The sequence below is a fragment of the Anser anser genome, assembly GCF_964211835.1.
Source record: "Anser anser genome assembly, chromosome: 2".
Lineage (NCBI taxonomy): Eukaryota > Metazoa > Chordata > Aves > Anseriformes > Anatidae > Anser > Anser anser.
Window position 1 is genome coordinate 15654876 of NC_139721.1, and position 19609 is coordinate 15674484.

Sequence of the window (19609 nt, forward strand, 5' to 3'; positions counted from 1 at the left end):
TTAATTTTGCTGAAAAAGGCAAATATATACAGTTCAGAGGCTGCACAGCTAAGAAACAGTGCATAAGATAGAATAACAAGTACATAAGACAGAATGCTAGTGCTGCTCGTGGTATTCCTCTGTGTTTTCTACTTGTACTATACAAGATTTAGGAATATTTCCCCGTCTGACTTTCAAATACAAGAAACACCAGCATGGTTTTATCACAGAATGAATAACACCCAGACCTTCCAGGACTTCCTCTTTGTCTCAGGTCTTTTGTGTTTGACACTGCCTCTTCAACACTACATAGACCTTTTTCAGTTACGGTATCTACTTACTTTTTCACTCTTTTCTGAAAACTGTAAAGGAGATCAGTTGGTTGGCATAAATGATATTCTGGAGCCTGAAAGTGCTAGCAGAATTGGCATTACGCATGTAATGCCAGTGCAATAAAGGGAGAAACCCGTGTATTATCAATACACGGGGAGGTTCATTAGAGAACATTAATATCTTTGACCATGATTTGTAAGGAAATAATGGTAAATGGCATCTTGCTGTTCCTGCTTTGCAAGGAGTATGACTGAAACACATTTTTAATTCCAGCTTCTGCATTTAAATGGGATTAGTGTATTATTTGTATTAAACGTCTTGTAATTGTGTAGCCTTTAGAGCTTAAGTTGTTTGTTCAACAGTAATGTCACATTTAGTAGTGAGTGAAAAGTTCTGTCCTACTAAAACCATTTTAATAATAAAAGTTTCTTACATTTTACTGCTCATGGGTGTGGGGAAAACACTTCAGATATGATTAGTCTGAAAATATTGTGCATTCTTAAGGCTCCTTGCAACCCAGATCACCTATGTAGGTTGCTGTCCTAAAAGGGCTATTGTTAGTTTGAAGAAGCTAAAATTATGTCACATGCCTTACATCAGAGCATTCCTTCCTGCAACTGCATTTACTCCTTATTTTGACTCTTCAATGTGGCCTTAATCCGTCTCTCAGTGTAATCCTAAGAAGATCCTCCTTGGCATCTTTAGCAGTTGAATCAAGTTTGGTCTTCATCTTCCTTATTCACATTCAAAGTGCAGTATTTCTTAATTCTGGCTACTAACAGTAGCCACTGGATTACCACAAAATAATTTTTGCTTCTTGACCCAGTTGCCTACAAGGTATCCTTTGGGACAAAACAGACATGCTTTTTTGGTATGTTATGAAGATAACAACACTAGAACTACATTTGGCAAGAGTACACTGCTATAAGTATCAGTGTCCCAGACAAGAGGATATAAGAAAGTGGAAAATAAGTATGACCATCATAGATGACTATGTGAACCATGGCTTATCATGAAACCCCCAAGGAAAATACTCCGGATCAATGGCGGTTTGGTTTGGTTATGTCAGAGAACTGGTGTATTTCAGTTTCTGTGTTGACCTTGTAATTCAGTTTCCGTGACTGACCTTGGCTTGCATACAGTGTTATTGCTGAGTGTGACAGGGTCTATCACTTTTTCAGACACGTATTTTATGTATTTTAATTCCCTCTTCTAACTCAGTACTAGAAATTGGAAGTGGATTCCACCAAAACTTCATATATCACAGAGATAAAAGCATTTGTACTTTTATTTTGAAATCAGGTATTAACTTGAACAGTGGGTTAAATACTGTAATAAGGATAAGTAATATGGCATAACTTAGGGGCAAATTTATCCCTGAAGATTTTGATTTTAATCTTAAATTTGACCTCTTTCGCATCTGCTTGACTTAGAAATTCCATATATTTAGTTGCATGTTACTTATGTTTCCTCACAATGAGGTAAATTATACAAGTGCCAGAATATATTTTGCTGTTGCTTTTCATCTATAATCAGTAGGTTATACTACCTACTTCTGAAGTGTGGCTCTTCTGCGGTTTTGAAGCCTTTTGTAAGAAATCTGCTAAACACTTCAGTTTATCAGTGTTCAAGTTGTGATGAGGTTGTATTTAGCAGAAATCTTACATTGATAATAATAATAACAATAACGACAATAATAAACAACTGCTGGACTCTCTGAAGATCTAACTGTGCTGTGCAGAATGGTTCACTTACCTGCTTTTGCATTGCAGCTAAACTGAGATGTAGTTTCTTGAGCTCAGCAGACCAAGAATGGTGCAATATCTGCCCCTTAGGGAGAGAGAATGTGACAAATGTAGTGAATTAGGGAGTGTAATACTGAGCTGATGTGCTTGCAGATGAATTGAAGCCGTTGTAAAGATCTTTGATAGCAAAGCTTGTCATCTGATTACAGTATTAGCGCTACCAGTGGATGGTACTAACTGGGACCCCTGGTTTACTTCTGAAAAAAAAAATCAAAAAAAAAAGGCAACAAGAAAAGGAGAACAAAAACTTTGAAAAATCTTTTAAAAAGCACCCCTTTCATTCACATTTACATCGTGGTAATGAAAACTTGACAATTCAAGAGAAATACTGATTAAAAGGAGTACAAAACATGAGGAAAGACTTAAGCAGCTTGCAGCCTTTTCCACAGAAGAAACTCCCTTTGCTGTTATGGTGCTGTGTTTGTTTTAATCTTTTTTTTTTTTTTTTCCAGGGAATAATATGTTTCGCTGCATCTGTCTGCGGCACATGTAATGTAAAGCTGTTTCAGTGATTTGAATACTTGCTGACCTAAGACAGCAGCTAGGAATATCTATCTAAATGGTAATAAGAACCTTGAAGGTTAATCCATGTTAGTGTGCAAAATACTCAAAATCTTTGGCAGTTTCATTTTGTCTTGTTCTGGTTATTAAAACTAAGTAAATCCACGAGTTTCCAATAGAATTGTTCCAGAGGCAAATGACAGAATTTGCCATGAGTTTTTGTCAGGCAGGTTTGCAGCATTGCTGTTAGCATAATCTCTGGTCCGTTTAACAGGTATGTACAAATATATATATTTAAACAGAGCTGTTGAACAATGAAATACTAACAGCCAAGTAGACTTGGGCTGGAGAGATGATGAGAGCTTTCTTCAGGTACTGGGGCCAGCTTTAGGTCCCTTAATGTTGTAGAGGTGAGAAAATGGTAACTTTAGACAATAGTACAGCTTTTAAAATAATAAAGAAGCGGAAAGCTTTTTTTTTTTTTAATCTTTTCCTAAATGATATTCAGAAACTTACTTTTAACAAATTATCAGAAAAACTAAATTATGTAAGTGCTAATATTTGAGGTTGTTAGGTTGCAAAGTTCCTTCATGGCTGACTATGGGTCATGTGTTGGATTGTAAAGAATTATGTGAGCTTAAACAGAGTATGTTTTTCTCACCGTGTATTATTGAAGAAAACAGGAAATACAGTGCTACTGCAGAAGTTTTAAATGTGGCGTGCTGATTTCAGTGCCTTTGGAGGGAATTAAAATTGCCAGTTCTAGGGCTAGTGAGGTGTCAAGACTAGGAAAAAAACAATTCTTCTTGTTCCCATATTGCTTGCTGCAGACTCACTTTCAGAGACCGCTGAGACCTAAAGAGTTTAATCACTTTGTTCACTAAAATTGACGTTTTGATCCATGCTTCCCACAGGTTCTGGGCTAGGCTTTTAGAGCAGGACCTGCAGCTTTGATCCAACTTTAATTGCACTGGTGCTTTGCTTTGCATTAGAGGTGCAAATCAGCTTCCATTTAAAAAAATATGCCATCTTGTTTTCCTGTCTAAGGCTGTCAGAGTTATGTGTGGCCAGGTAGCTGGTCTCATAAGATGGATGCTTCCATTGCTTGCTAGTTTTTAAAACACTTTGGAAAGAATGCTTCAGGTACATTGGATGGTTCTTTAGAATGATTTTTTCCATCAAGCAGCTTCTGTAGTTAGGACAGCACTGCTATGGGGTTGTCGAATGGTCTCATACTTTAGTAAGAGAACATCAGTAGTTACAAAGGGTTAACACAGTATAACTAGAGATATAAGCACTATCTGTTAGTGTCATAAGCACAACAGCAAAATGTGTTATTTATGATAATAAGCAACTGCTTGACTTATTAGATCCTTTGATACTCCCTCAACCATTGTTATGTCATCTGTTAATCATAATTAATGTACCTTTCATGTAAAGCCTGACCTCATAGGTACATAGAGGAAGTCTGCAGAAAAATGAATAAGAATGCAGATGTTCAATGGAATATATGCTTGTGCTAATTAAAATGTCATTTATATGGTACAAAAGTTTTGGAACTGCAGTTTTTCTAACTTTTTTTTTTCTCTTAATGATTTTATTTTTATGCAAATTGCATTTGTCTTATCAATGTTTGCTTCTTAAGGTACTTGTAGTGGATTATGACATTTACAGGTAAAGTTAGCTGGCAGAATGGCTTTCCCACCGGGGCATCTGCATCTAGTAAATGATGTCCTCATTTATTGCAGGAGAGCTGTTATGAGTGTTATTGTGGCTTTTTCATTACTTCATGTTTTTCTCTGTTAAGAAGTTCTGCCTTGAAGAGCACTGAATTCAATACAGTAACGCCGGGGGAAAGATAGTGCTTCAGTTATTACAAAAAAATAAATCTTATCCAGAATATTCAAATTGATTTTAAAACATGGAATAATATGTCCATTATTAAAGTGAGTGTAGAGATCCAATTGTATCTTTCTGTAGCACTTAAACTTTGTAGAAATTCTTAGAGGAGACAGAATCAGAATTCATTGTGAATATTTCTATTGCAGCAAATACAAAGACAGAATTTAAAATTACGTTCTTACCATTTAGGAGGAGGAGTGAAGTTAGAAGAATGGATGATGAAGACCAGCATATATGAATTTCATATAGATGAGAGCAGTTGTGTTTCTGGGTCATTTTATGCTTTAGAAAAGCTGCAGAGAAACTAAAATGTCTGTGGGCCTGATTTTAATCTTAGTTCACGAAGTAGCTAGGTACATCCAGAACAGTTAAGTTCACACAAAGTTGTACTTACGCCATTGAAATTGCAGTATGAGTTTCATGTTTTATCTGTACTTTTCCAAAAGAAAATGGTTATATATTCTGTGATAAATGCAGAGTTAAGAGATTGTATGTATTACAATGTCATCTAACTGTCTGTTCCCAGAGAATTACTACATCCTATTTCCATTTTGTCACTGTCATTTCCCTTATTAAATAGAAAATAGGAAAAACATCCTTTTTTTGGATTGATGTACCATGCTTCCACGCATTTCCCACTGGCTACCTATGACAATTATATGAATTAAATCATTATTTCTTAATATAGAAAAAGAATAAATGACACTGAGAAAAGCACATGCAAAGCTTTCTGTTACTACTGTAACACATTCCTTCAGAGTTGGCCTATCATTTGCTACATGAAATAGGCCATAAGCTGATGGCCAATGTGTTCCAATGAATATTGGCTCTCACATGAGAAATTTGCTTTAGAAATTATGTATAAATTTTTCTTTCCATTAACATTGGATATAGGGCTTTGAATTGTAATGAGGTCAAAGGCATGAGAAGTGATTTACAGTGTGCATAAGGAGTTAAGGGACTTCTGTATGAAGTAAATGAGAAAAAAATCCCATATTAAAAAATTAGTGGCTTCACCTTTGGAAAAATAATGATCATGCAGAATATGGCTTTCTAAGCAAATTATAAGTTAATATGTCTTTTATTTGCAGCGAAAGCTAATTAAACTTTGACTTTGTAACAGACACTTTTTAAATCTGCCAGCATAGGTGTCACTTACAGAAATACATTAAGTACTTTTACATGATAATCTAATTAAAAATTAAGAAGTTAGTTGCAAATTTATCAAAGCTAAAAATGTCACGTTAATTGAGAAATGTGGCAATATGAGACTTAATTCACCATGGAGAGGGAGAAAAACGGGTCCAGAGGGGTAACTATTCCAGAAACATTGTGGCTTTGCATTAAATCTACAAAAAGCTAGGTTAGAGATATTTGTTTTATGACAGGTTCACTTCTACATGAATGTCACCTGGTTGCAGAACCAGGAACCAAGAGTTTAACCCTGGTGTATAACAAAGCGTCACAACCTCAAGACCTGAAACTGCTTTTCTGATAACCTTGACATTTGAAAGAAGGGACAGAAGGATAGAAAGTTTCATTAAAGATCTTTGTCTCAGGAGAAAAAAAAAAAGATCTAATAGTGAGAAGTTAAACAAATGAAGGCACTAGACCACGTCGTGTTGACTGAGTGAGTGGCAGAGGCCCTAAGCAGAAGATACAGAATGAAGCGAGCAGAGCCAAGGTCAGACTCTGATACATGACTTCGTGGAAGGGAATTTCAAGCCTAATAAAAGCCCTTCACTGGAAGAAGTTGACAGCTGGGGATTCTGTCATCTAAAGAAGTTTGAAATACTTTGTTGAACCCAAGAGACTAACTCCCAGGAAACAGTTGCATTACAATTTACGGGTTAGGAGAAGCAGACTACTGAGTGCTGGAGGCAAGTCTGAGTTACAGAAAGACTGCAGAAGGTGATCCAGTCAGAAGGCATGCTGGAAATTCACTTTTTGGCTGAAAATGGCATGAAGATCCCTTCATGCAATGACCAGATAAAATAGCTGAGGTGCAAGAATCCCCTGGGCCTTTTTTTTTTTCTTTTTTCTTTTTTCTTTTCTGCTTCATAGGTTAATGTTTGCCTATATCTGCTTATTACAAATCTAATGCTCATATTTTGAGATACTGAGCATTTGTAGCTCAATGCATTTTCAGACCCATAACTGTACGTTAACTAACATGACTAAGTTTCATCTTCACTTAGTACCAAATCCAACAGAGGTGGAAGGAAAAAGCAGTATAATTTAGATCAAATATTTGTGTGTCTCTCTCTATTTGGTTAGATTAGCTTGGCCCCCTGGCTTCAGTCTCTGTTCTTTATAACTCTATTGATAGGCTTGGTCACAAATCACCCTACAATCCAAGGATTTGTTCAGTAGAGTTGTTTGTTTACATAGTGATGGGCACTTTGTTAGGAAGATGGCTTCCCTCTTCCTTCCCTCTTCCTTGCAGCAAGACCCTTTCTCTCCCTGTGATGGGTGGGCCCTGATTCAGGCTTTGCTTGTAATCCACCCATAGTTGTCACTGCAAGTAGAGACCTTATGAAGTTATATTTGCTTAACTCTTTAGTCTTGCGCGTCAAGATAAGAACCTGCAGAGCTGCATTAAGGCATCAAAATGGAAAAGAAGGGAGGAGGGGGTAAGATGTGCATGGGTATAAATCTCCATTCCTTTTGCTCAGTTTGTCTGACAAGACATCTGGTTTGCATATTTTCTGCTCTTCATTAAAAATAGATGTAGATTCTGCTTCATAATAATAAAAATAATAGAAGCTTATATGTTTGGTAATACAATGGCTCAGTCTCATCACACTGCTGTTGGAGATACTGGGCTGTATTTTGTCAGTAATGGGAACAGTGCAAATTTCAGAGGAAAGTGCTTATAAAATAGAAAATTGTTCATTGTACTTGTTGGAAGAAGTCAAGATATTGTCTTGGGTTCTCAGCATGTACAGATCACTCACGATTAGTTGAAAGTAAACCAACTGAAATTGTCTTGATAATACCATTGTGTCATTTGGAGATATGGAGTGCTTATCAAAATCAGGAACACACAAATAAGAGTTATCTCTGTGGTGGGATGTAAAGAGAGATTTCTGAACCATATAGCAACAGTTAGGGGAAGGCAGAAAGCGAGGGGAACACTGGGAAGGAGACAGGCCTCGGCCTGGCACTATTGGTGACGCACTCCTGCTGGCAGCCAAGACCTGCTCTCGCCCCAAGAAAATGGTGTTAGAAGAGTGCAGCTTGAAAAAAATATTGGTTAGGGGAATTGAGAGCTGGGTGGCCACTGTGGCTAAGTAATATAACTACAGTGACACAGGAAACCCCTGCCAAATGGACAGAATTCACCCATTTTACTTTCCTTTATAGACCAAATGCTGTTACAGTGGTACTTCCCAAAGCTTTTAATCCATTGTTCTATTACAATATAATGTAAATTATTGTCACTCTTTGTGTGATGAAAGTTAAGGTTTATATTTGCAGATCAGCTGCAGATAAAGCACATAGTAGGACTCAAATATTAACTTAAAAAAAACAAAAACATTTAGATAATCATTTCTAGCCCCCCCCCCCCCCCCCCAATAATTATAACATTATTTAACAAAAGGAATCCTATTATTTAAGACATGAAAACCATTTTTGGTTACATCAGAAAATAAGGTTAGTCCTTTGGCATATACATATACATGCCAAACCACACAGGTAAGTTATAGACAGTGAGATTGCATTTACTAAGATGTGTGCTGCTATTATGTTTCCTCTATTAACTGTTACCAGATCACATAAAAATAAAACTCACCATAACAAGACATTAGCCCTGGGTACAGAACTGGAAACCCATAAATGTTACTTACGTTACAGAGTCTTTTGAGGTTGGGTTTGTAAGGCCCAGAGGAGGACCTGTGGCAGTACCACAAGCTGTGCTTTCCTGCGTCTGAGAGACTTTCTGCCTTTAAGTGATGCAAGCACCAGCTACAGATGCAAATGCAACTCTTCTGGAACGGTCTGGAGTTTTGTGAATGAAATGTGCATGGGGATGACACAGGCAAGATCAGGAGTTACAAAGAAAAGAATATGGGGAGAGATAGGAGGGCTTCTCCAGTCTGAGCATCATCTTTGGATGACCAGCCTTCAGTCCAAGCCCCAAGAAAATCATCATTTCCAAAACAATAGGGCATACAAGAAAAAATATAGAGCTTCTGTTTCTTATGCCATTCAACAAGATTTAGAAGGAAATGCAGCCAGAATTAATGGTCATTACCTGATGAAAACCAGACATCCTTGGGAATAGGCTCATACAATCCAGGATAAGGCTAAATGCAATTAAAAGGACTCCACTGAGGCCAAAATGGCAGAGGAGCCAGAGGAAACAGATGGATCTTGAAGTATGGAATCATCATCATGAGGAAAGACTTTTTTTTTTTTAATAGGAAAAGAAAAAAAGAAATCTAGGTTAGGTAGTTAAAACATATGTGTATTGCCCTAGAAAGCATAAACAACTTCAAAGAAGTGACAGTGACAATCACTTTACTGATTACTTGCAAAGGGGGAATTGATGTTACTTTCTGAGTACATCTTTTTCTTGAATTTGGCTTATAGGTTAGTTAAAGAATGTTGAGCAATTTTAAAGAATGATTCACTATTTATTGTAGCTGTTTGATCTGCGGTTCATTTCTAAGGGGAGAATTTAAAACCACCCCACCTTAGATTTCACTAACAAAAGTATTTTAATATTGCTTCTTTATATACTAATCCCATAAGCGTTGCAAAAATCAGGCACCACATTGTCATTTAGTGGTTCCATTTACACTCTTTCAGGATCTTTCACATGTATCTCAGACTATGACAGTGCCTTCTCGTGCATAAAAATCCCATTCAAGGGTTTCCTTTTGCCTCTATTGCTGTAGTGCATGGTCTCATAAGACCTTTTTCCACAAGCTTATCTTAGCTACCTTATCTTAGCTTATCTTAGCTTATCTACAACTTTTTAGTTGTATGGAGGAGGACTGTAAGTTTATTTCAGTAAATACTGATGGAGTGGAATACAATTAGCCTAATGTCTATATGCTGAATTAATGGGTATTTTCACTTAAGTTTACCACAGGAGAAAACAATATAAAACTATCATTGTAAACCATGTCAGTCAGATTAAATGAAGTGAAATGTATTTTTTTTTTTTCCTTGGTAAAAAGGTTGTTAGTACGTATTTTCAAAGCCTACATATGGAATAAAAAAGTGGTTGTCAGAATTACTTTTGAAGAGCTTTATGAATTTGCTCCTGATAAGCAACTGGCGTAGTGACAATACAATTTAGTAACTTATCCAGCATATTAGGATTCATGGGCTACTCAGAAGTTTCACCCTCAGGCAGGACCTGTAGTAGTTGCAGGAAAATGATTTATGCATTGTAATAAATGTTACTGCTCGATCTGTTTGCTTGCTCAGTGGTTGAAGTCCCAAAAGAAAAGTCTATCTCAAATTAGGACTGGCATGCATTATCTGTCAACTTTATATAGTACTGTAAAAGTCATTCAGCTGACAGAAATATTAGCAGAATGTTTTATAGATTTTTGTTCCGTATGAATCTTTGTATTGGTGAAGAGAAGCGATAGGGCTGCGGCGCTGTATGGCAGGATTAAAGTTGCGTGTAGATGAGTAGTTTCACTCAGTGGTTCACTGCAAATGAACATCTGGACTGCATATTGATTCCATGTGTGCAAATGAGATCAGCCCAAATAATGACCAGAATCAATCAAGCTTCAGCCTAGAAGTAATGTACACTGGTACTGATTTGTTAGACAACCAGAATTGGCAGCACCTTGCATAATTTGGCACCAATTGACAAAGATTAGACTGTTTTGGGGCCTGACCGGTTATTAATTTGACCCCCCCAAATATTTTGCAAAGTAAAATCAGCTGCGGCTTATTTGTCCCTGCCCCCTCCTTTTCATACCAGCCCTAATTGTTTTAGACAAACAAGTGAGCTTGCGGCCTGTTCACTTTACACAGGAAGACATGAATTCTTTGATCCATACAATATTCTCTGGTTCAACCTTGGAGCTATTTACTAAGGAGATTTATTTGCAGACAGACAGTAAAGCAGTTCTTTACAAATGGAAATGAGTTCAGCTTCTTTGATTTTTTGGCTCAAGTTTCTTCCCTCCGCAAGGAGCCGTATAGCAAAACAATTAATACGTACCTGCTCTGTTTTCGTATTTATTGGAGAGTGGCACAAGCAAATGGGTAGAAATTGCACAGATGTTGTGGAGAGTTTTAGAGCTGTGTAACACCTTTAGATCGGGGCTGTGGGTGAAACAGAACTCGCCTGGCTTTAGGTTTCAGACTAGACTTTCAGTTCAGACAAGGCTTGCCGTGGCTCACAACCCTTTTTACCAAAGCTGGCATCATTTTTGAGTCACTTCTTTTGGGAGGGGGCGGGGGACATTACATTAAAATCAAGTGAATTTCACCTTGTGCTTATTTGAATTCCAGATTCTCAGTAAAAAAATAAGTGGTTTGATCAAAACTCAAGAAGATATTTGCACAAAGTACTGCAGAGTTTACTTTCACACAGTTCCAGAGGTGCTGTCATTGAACATGCTGTCATTTTTCTAGGAAGTGTTTTCTTTGTACTTTGGCTTAAGAATAGGGAGACAGTCAGTCTGGTCAGTCTGGTGGCTGAGAATGAGGAGACCTGAAAGTTTCTCTGTCTTACCCTGGGCGAAATGAATGTCAATGAAGCCAGTGAGGCTGCAGTGATACTAAGTTGTTGCATGGGAGAGAAGAATTTGGCATGCCTCCGTTGCTGATCTCCTGGCATATTGCAGAGTGCTTCCTTTGTCCATCATAAATTCAGGGTTGGCTTTATAGACTCCAGGAAGAATCAGGAAATGTATTTTAAACTATGTGTTCCCCAGAAATTATTTTTATGCTCCGACATGAGTCACTTTTAATTGTTTGCTAATTATGCTTTATTTGGTACAGTCCATTCCTAAGGGATCTATCGTTCTCTTTAGGGATTGCTTCCATAAATTGTGACTTACAGCAGCACCCTTTAGGAACACAAAGTAATTTGGGCTAGAAAGCAAGGAAACCGAAACTCCAGGTGGAAATTAAATAGGCAAAAAGTAATTACCTGCCTAGGTCAGGAGGGTTAACCCTCCCCTGACAAAAGCATGAGGGAATCTTTAATGATCACAGGTGGTGGAAAATTTTCGTCACTCAAACCAGGAGCAGTCCAGCAGTTGAGCGGCCCCGATAGCATGCTGGGGCACTAGTTTAGCCCTGACCCAGGGCATCATCCAGTTCTGCTGAACCGCCTGTGATTTCGGTAGTGTGAGATCAGGAAACAGGCAGAGAAACTTAGTGCACCTCTAATGCCGTATCCTGCTGCGTGTCTCAGCATCACGCGGTGATCTTTCTGTCCAGCCCTTGCCCCTGCCTGACCTTGCAGCGCTTTCAAGTTGCAGTGAGATCAAACAGGGTGGCACGGGGTGACGGGGATGTTTGTTTTGTTTCTGTGAATGGGCATCGCTTGTGATTCGTGTGGCTCATGGGCCGTGCTGTAGGGATAACTGTTTGGTATGGAGAAGGGCGGTAGGTGCTGGTGATCTGAGTTGCCTTTCTAATCCTAGAGTCTATGATTCATCTGGTCTGGGAAAAACGATAACAAGATTATCAGGGATCTTTGAACAAAAATCATATTTTATCCTAACTAACGAGCAGGTTGTGCCAGCTCTACTTACTGCATTCCTATGGTGCTTTTCTTAAAATAAACCTCTGCCATACGTGCATAAAGATACTTGAATCTGCCTGAAAAGTTTTTCTTATGGGCTGCCTAAATTAAAACGTAGGTGTAAAACAGTGGCCCTCCTCTCTTCCTGGAGAAATTCATGTACAGAAAAAATTCTGCTTATATCTGCCATTTTAACTTCAGCTACAAGTATCTGGTTTGTTAGCATTATTAACGACATCCAACTGACATAAATTTCAGTTCGTGGGGAGTTCCCATGAGTGCTTGTGCTGTGTGGATAGCATCAACCTGCCCAGAAAAGGACAAACCACGATACCATCGTGTACTATCTATAGTAGAAGAATAAAACCAACCCTTAGAAACTCTTACTACCCTCAGTAATGCAAGAAGTAAGCTTTCCATACAATGATGGTATTTGACAATGATTCACTAAGCCCTCTTTTCCTCCGTCATCTCAGTATTCAGTTCATTATGTTTCGTGACAAAGAATAAAAGAAAGGCTTTCTCTTCATAGTGTTTATGTCGTTAATGTGTTGTTTGTAATCAGTAATTTGTTTCTTTGAAGGGGTGTATTTCAATATATGGACATGCCTTGCTGTGGTTGATATTTTCTTTGGCTTGTTTGTTTTTCATAATGAAAATGTCTTTTATTGTGGGATTTTTTTGTCTTTGTCTCTTTTTTTATTTATTGAATGCCTCACTGATGCTGGGGAATGGTGATATATAAACGAATTTAAAAAAAAAAACAACAACCAACACTAACAAGGATTAAAAGAGGCATCCCGTTCTATAATATTTTAGATGTGTTTTTTGTAGTTGTTACTTTAAAATCTTGAGAATGAAAAAAAATTATTCCTGTGTGTCTGAATCCAGAAGGTACTGCTGTGATCACTTAGACTGGTTTGATGGTTGCAGTATTTCCATATAGTAAATCCTGAATCAGCCCACTACAATCTGATTGCACTGGAACATAATATTTTTAAAGATAGCTAGTTCAGATATCAAAGACAGGAGATTATAAGAATTCCCGATGGTTTAGGTGTATAGACATAAACTGGGATTCAGTTACAGTGGGAGTGTAAGTGAGCTTCAGAGCAGGCTCAGTTGCACAACCAGAGCCATTAACACCATGATGATGCTTCTCTGTGTCGAGAGTATATTTCTTTCCATCATATTCCCCAGGGGTTCTCCCGGATCATGGCTCCTATGACACTGTAAATGCTTTATAGCCGCTTCCTGTGGTAAAGTTCACCAGAAACAGTAGGACAGTGATACCGTCATCTGCTGTATCACTGTGCAGCCTGTTCCTTTGCAGCTCCTCCCAGGGAGCATTTGCCGTCCAACTCCGGGTTCATATGCGCAGTTCAAAACAGTAGGAATTGCTTCATCCTTGGAGATTCTTGAATGCTCTCCCTTGGTTGTCATATTCCGTCTCGCCTGTGCCAGATAATCGTTTGTGTAGTTGTTTTCTTCAAAAGCACCCATACAGAAATTTTTGTTTGGCTTCGCTTTTGTATCCTTGAAACAATCTTTCAGCAAGTAAAGATCTGAAGAAATGAGATTGACTTAATTGATACATTATGGGGGATGATATGCATATATATGTATTGCGAGAGAGAAAAAAACCAACAACAACCAAAAAACACACACAAAAAAAACCCAAACCTCTGTAGTTTCTAGATGCAGAGTATCCAAACTTTGTAGGAAGGGGGAGCAGTAACTCTGACTTTCTGCAGAGTAGCTTTCTAAGGAATTTCCCTTCTGGAGCCTGACACTGATTGGACCTGTGTCCTTGGAAAATTCACTTAGCCCTCTGTTTTAATTTTCTATTCAGAAGAGGGCACTAAAAACACCTTCTTCTACAGTTGCCCGCAGAAATTGGATGTCTACAAAGTTTTTTCTTGCTGTTCAAGGGGACAGGAATGAACTGAACTTTAACTCCGCTTTTTGATCAGGTTTCGTAACCATAGTTTTATGCCTCTTTTGGCAAAATACTACCATTGTGAGGACGTGTGTGGGAGCTCTGCGCCTCCATAACACGTCCTGACAGGAAGGCTCCCGCCAGCTGCCTCTGACGAGATGGCGGGCAGTTGTTTTACAGTATTAGTAACAGCACCACACCAACTGATTTTCAAAGGATGCGTGCCCATCTGCAGGTTATCTGCAGGGGATAATAATGTCAGCTCTTAGCAGCCTTCTACCGAATATGTGTTGTCTCCTCCTTGGAGCTCAGCTTAAGTCTTTTTTGTTTTGTTTTGTTCTATTTTTGCTCTGTGTATATGAGACCAGAACTGCTACTGGACACAAATAAAATTTAGGATACTAAGGAGATTTTTAAAATACCCTGAGTATGGTGATCAGATGCTTATGGCTGCAGTCAGGAGGGAGGATCATCTCACTGCTAGGGTGTGAGCTGAACCCTCGGACACTTTTCATTCCTGACACCGCTCTGACCAGGACTTTCCAGACGTGCTGATGTTAAAAGCCATCATCAGCTGCAGCAGCCACTCTGGCTCCCAGCTGCTTGCATGTGCAGGAGAAAGCACTCAGCAGCTCAGACATATTTGTTCGTCAGTCCCTCTGGTTTTCACGTCCCATGTGGAGAAGCCTTGGACTACGGGGCAGAGATCAGGATTCTCGAGTAGGTGTGGCTGAGATGGTTTGAAGGGAAAGGAAACAAATCTTTGTCCTTTCACTTTTTGTGTTAGAGGTTTTCCCACTAAATGATTACCTCTTACTCTGCACCTTAGAAATCAAAGTCAAGTTTTGGAAGAGGGAGAGCTATTCTAGTATTCTAGAGGGAGGCTCATGAGCTCATGAACTTTCAGATGAGAAAATTGGTGCAGAGCTGCTCAGAGCAGCCAAACATCAGAGCTTCCAGCGCTTGTTCAGAGCTGAGTGTTTCTGATTCCATTTCTGAGCTTTAACATCACCAATCCTGGGACCCATGGTGGTTGGCTACCTCTGAACACAGCATTTAGGGTATTGAGGGTACTGAGTTTGGTACTGTGGTTCCTAAGATCTACCTTACTCACATATTTTTAGCAGCTGAGGCCATGCTGAATTCAGCTAGAGAGCTGCCCTACAACTCTGTCCTTTATAATGGAAAAAATAGCATAACCCTTCCCTTCCCTGCATTGTCTTCTCCACACCCTCTGGGAAGGGTAAGAGTGCATCACAGTGTAAATTTCAGCTTCTCAGTGATGGCAGTCTTCCTCCTTATTCCACCTTCCACTGAAAAATAGCTGCCAATTAATTTTGGTATGTCACAACCCGCTCCAGGAACTGGAAAACTGGGTGCTGGCTCACAGCAGGCCAGCAGCAAGGTGCGCAGCTGAACCCTCAGCTTGATGCTAAACGTTGTGCAGAAGTCCTTCCATCCTTTCTTGCACCTTTTCCTCTAGACACTTGAAGAGTTTCAGATACTCTGCAGTGGTAGGCACATCAGCAGCTTTGCTTTATATCCTGCTCAAACTAGGTGCTGTGCCAGCTTTTTTAGGCAGGTCTACTGTGATAGTTGTTCACAGTTGGTACTGTGAGGTATGTCCCTTTTCCTTTCCAGATGCTCTGTGCTACCAAATAAGGGGAAAACATGTGTTTCCCAATGCTGTGATAAGTCAGAGGTATAAGTTACAGCTTTACCATATTGAGAAAGGAATGTAAAATGCACCCTTCTCTATCAGCACAGAAAATGTTTACAGAATTCAGCTATAAGACATGGCAATATTCGCTGAAGCAAGCTATATCACTGCTGAGAAGCAATTAGGCCTTTTTCTGACTTTTTAATTTGCTTTTTACATTAAAAACTATTTTTGCTAGTTAGATTTCTTGTTAGATACAATTCTATAACTTTATTCTTGTTCTCCTTGGCTAAAGCCCCTCACAATTAAATCTTCCCTCCTCCCCCACTCCAAAAGAAAGAATTGTATCAGCTCATTTTAGTTAGCTTCTGCCTTTATGTATCATTTTTTAATTTTTGTGCACAGCTGAATTTACTTTAGCTAATAATAAAATATCCAGAAAAGTTGGATACATGAAACTGAATCTAAACATAACAAGTAATCTGTTCATCAGTTTGCTTTATTTTTTTTCCTTTTCAGCATTTTTTTTCTTGTTTTTGTTTAATGCAGTGCCTTGTCTTAGTAGAGTAAAAATACCTAGTTTTGTTACCATGCTCTCCTAAAGCAGGAAATGAGCTTAAAAAAAAGGCATTATCAGCAAAATCAGCTACACAACATGTTGCTAAGTCTCTTATTTTCAGATAGCTATTAAATAAATAAAAACAAACAGTGACTGGCACTCAGAAACCCAAATAAGCATGAAATCTGAAGCATTTCCTTCTGCCAGAATGTGGTGGATGTTGGGAGAATCTGTTAGCTTGCTTTTTAACTCTACATAAAAAAGCTCAAACAGGCTGGAGAAAGTTCAGCGCTTTAACATCAGCCCCGTGTTTTCTTCAGAGGCAAGGGAGCTTGAATTGAGAAATGCCCTCCCGGGTAAATGCTGGTAGAGTGTGTAGTTTGCAGGTACTCTTGAGCACTGACCTGGCTCTCATTACCCTCGGGAGACGCTTTCCAAGGAAAACACCTTTTTTGGGGAAAGCTGTGTTGATGCTCTTGGGAATGAGAAGCTCTCTGGGGCTCCCTAGAAACATACCAGCAGGAACCGTGGTGGCATCCACCAGCACGTGGCCTGGGCCTCTCTGGGCAAGGCCACCTCGCTCTGATCTCCAGCAGGACCTCCAGTCACAGACTGTGGTGTTGGCCTGCGGCTGTTTCTGGCTCGGTGGCTCTTTGGTTTGCACATCTGCTGAGAGGCTTGGTTTGGACAGGGGGAGAGGGAGACAGGGAATCCTGAGCAATCCGGAGCTACAACACGGCCTACAGACACAGATGTGCTCGCGGATGCTGCAAAGATAGCATTTTCTTTTTGAACTGTCAGCACTGTCTGTGGCTTGAGACAATATTTTATCTTCGTTTTAAACTTTTTACTCATTATTAAAATATTTAAATTGGCTGGTGTGAAATCCTGTAGGAATAGTAGGAGTTTATTTCAGGGCAGCGGTGCTTAAAAGAGCCCCATAAGCACAACCATGAATGGGGGCGGCAGGCTATCAGTCTGAGGAAAACTTACTGTCAGTTCAAATGTAATCCATGTGTTAAAACTATAGAAAGTGTTTGTTAGCCTGATGGCTTGGCTAATATCAAGGAATGTTCCCTCGCGGGAGACCTAACCTTTAAGATCACGTACTAGTAAGTGCTTTACTAAAGTAATCTTCTGGGGTGGTGTTGGAGGTAGAGCACTGGTTTTGAAATTACGTGACGTGTTGCCAGGTAATGGCATTAGTTGATGGGGGGACAGTGGGGAATAGTAACGAACCCATCTCACACACACATTAAATACAAACAGCTCTGACACTGTGGTTTAGGGAACGGGGACTTGTATCTGTTGTACAAATGAATGTGCCACAGGATTCTACCTCAAGAAAATGGGCTGACAATTTGTGAATGCAATGCTGTACTTCCTAAGAAAGCAGACAGGAAGGCAGCTTGGCCATTCCTTGCCTTTCTGGCAGGAATGTCAGTGTATCAGTAGCACTGAAGTGCTTGCATTGCAGTTGGATGAAAAAAAGGGTGGTTGAAAACAAATGGCTGAAAAAAATCACAAATATTCTTTTGTCTCTGCTTTTTAAGATAAGATTTTGCTCCCAATCTGTGTTCAATTTTGCTTAGTTCTAAGTCAGCCTGAAATGAGGTGCAAATTTGCAAAAGAAACAGAAAATGGCTGCCAGTGAGATAAGCACAGGAGGCGGGAGTTGTACAAGGGGCAAACAGGTTTTGGACGCATGAATGTGACTGTGACTGAATGACTGCTTGTGGTAGAGTTTCTTGCCCTGAAAATCAAAGAAGAGTGAGACAGGCTGGGATCAAGGCCAATTTTTCAAAACAGCTCCGGGGCACCTAGATAAGGTGCTAGATTTTGAATTATGTTCTACTCACAGACATGAGCAGCCAGATTTTGGGGGCATCGGTGAGAGCTGAGCTCCATTGCAAATCCAAGTCCATACTAAGTTCTCCGTCCAAGCAATTATCAGTCATCAGTGAGAGACTGTGTCCAGTAAAAGTCAGTCCAAATATAAAGATAAACCTATTCCTGAGATGAAGAGTTTATGCTGCATGAGGCTGTCCAGTCAGGAAAAAAAAAAAGATTACTGCATTCAGTGTACATGACTTAGGGTTGTTGTCCATCCTTGCTAGTTGTGAATGTTCTCCAAGGTGGAAAACTTTAGCATATTGGTTCTTGGACATGGAAGTATCTTAAAACATACATCCTTGCAACATGCAAAGTTTTTGATGGGAAGTGGTGATTGCCTTGTGATGAAGCTTGGCACTCATGGTTTGGGATAACTGAAATAAATTATTCAAGCAACTTCAGCCAAACTTTTTTTTTTTTTTTTGGTACTGCGTGTCATGTATCCTACATACTTGCTTCTGCTGCAAATTCCAGTGATAGAAAAACACACTAATATTTACCAATCAACTTGATTATATTTGACATAGTAGGTTTACACAATAGTTTCTTTAAGTGACTTTCAGTTTAAAAAGAAGGAAATCCTTAAACAGGTCATCAGCAGCCTTTCTGTACCTTCTCAACAAATTCTGTGGGAAACTGTTGGAAGATTGATGATGATGATGATTAATATTTATTTATTTATATTATCATACTTCCCCTTTAAACACGTTCTTTTTTTTTTGCTACGAATTGCATGTTAGAAAAAGCATTTGCACTCTCAAGTGTTTACAGTGTATGCAATATAGTTTCAGAAAACTGACAGCCTCAGTAAATGCATTCAGATGTAATGTTTGCTACAACTTGTAGCAACTTCAGACTTTCTGCCTTAAATACAAGGAAAGCAAACTCAAGATACACTACTGATACAGTACTGCCAATATTGTACCTTCTTTCCCAGCTTCCATTTCAAAACACAATTATAGCAGCCTGACTGAAATGGGGTCTCAAACAAATATAGAATACAACCAAAGGAAAAGCTTTCTTAAGCACTTCACAGCAAACCTCTTACAGAAGTGTCATGATACTTTTAATGTTGAACAGACAAGAAAGAACTTTGGATAAGATGTGTATATGTATGTACTTAATAGTCCAGAATTTATTAGGAGATATGTAATATGCTATATCTTTAAATTATTTATGTTGATGTTTGACAGTGTTGCTCTTCTACACAAAATAAATTTTGCAAAAGTATTTTAACTTTAAGAGGTCAGGTATTAACTTTGGTTATATTTACATATTGTTCTTATTACAACTGTAAAAGTGACAT

At 38.9% G+C, this 19609-nt stretch overlaps 1 protein-coding gene and 1 long non-coding RNA gene across 7 annotated transcripts in view; both read left to right on the forward strand.

The window, feature by feature from the left end:
• Positions 1–8311, forward strand: part of LOC310894112 — a 67626-nt gene extending 59315 nt beyond the window's left edge. Inside the window, exon 2 of the long non-coding RNA XR_014579567.1 lies at positions 2570–8311. This is a non-coding gene — a long non-coding RNA (uncharacterized lncRNA). The remainder of the gene's footprint in view (positions 1–2569) is intronic.
• TRPS1 (transcriptional repressor GATA binding 1) overlaps positions 1–19609 on the forward strand; it is a 214470-nt gene that overhangs the window by 123099 nt on the left and 71762 nt on the right. The window lies entirely within an intron of this gene.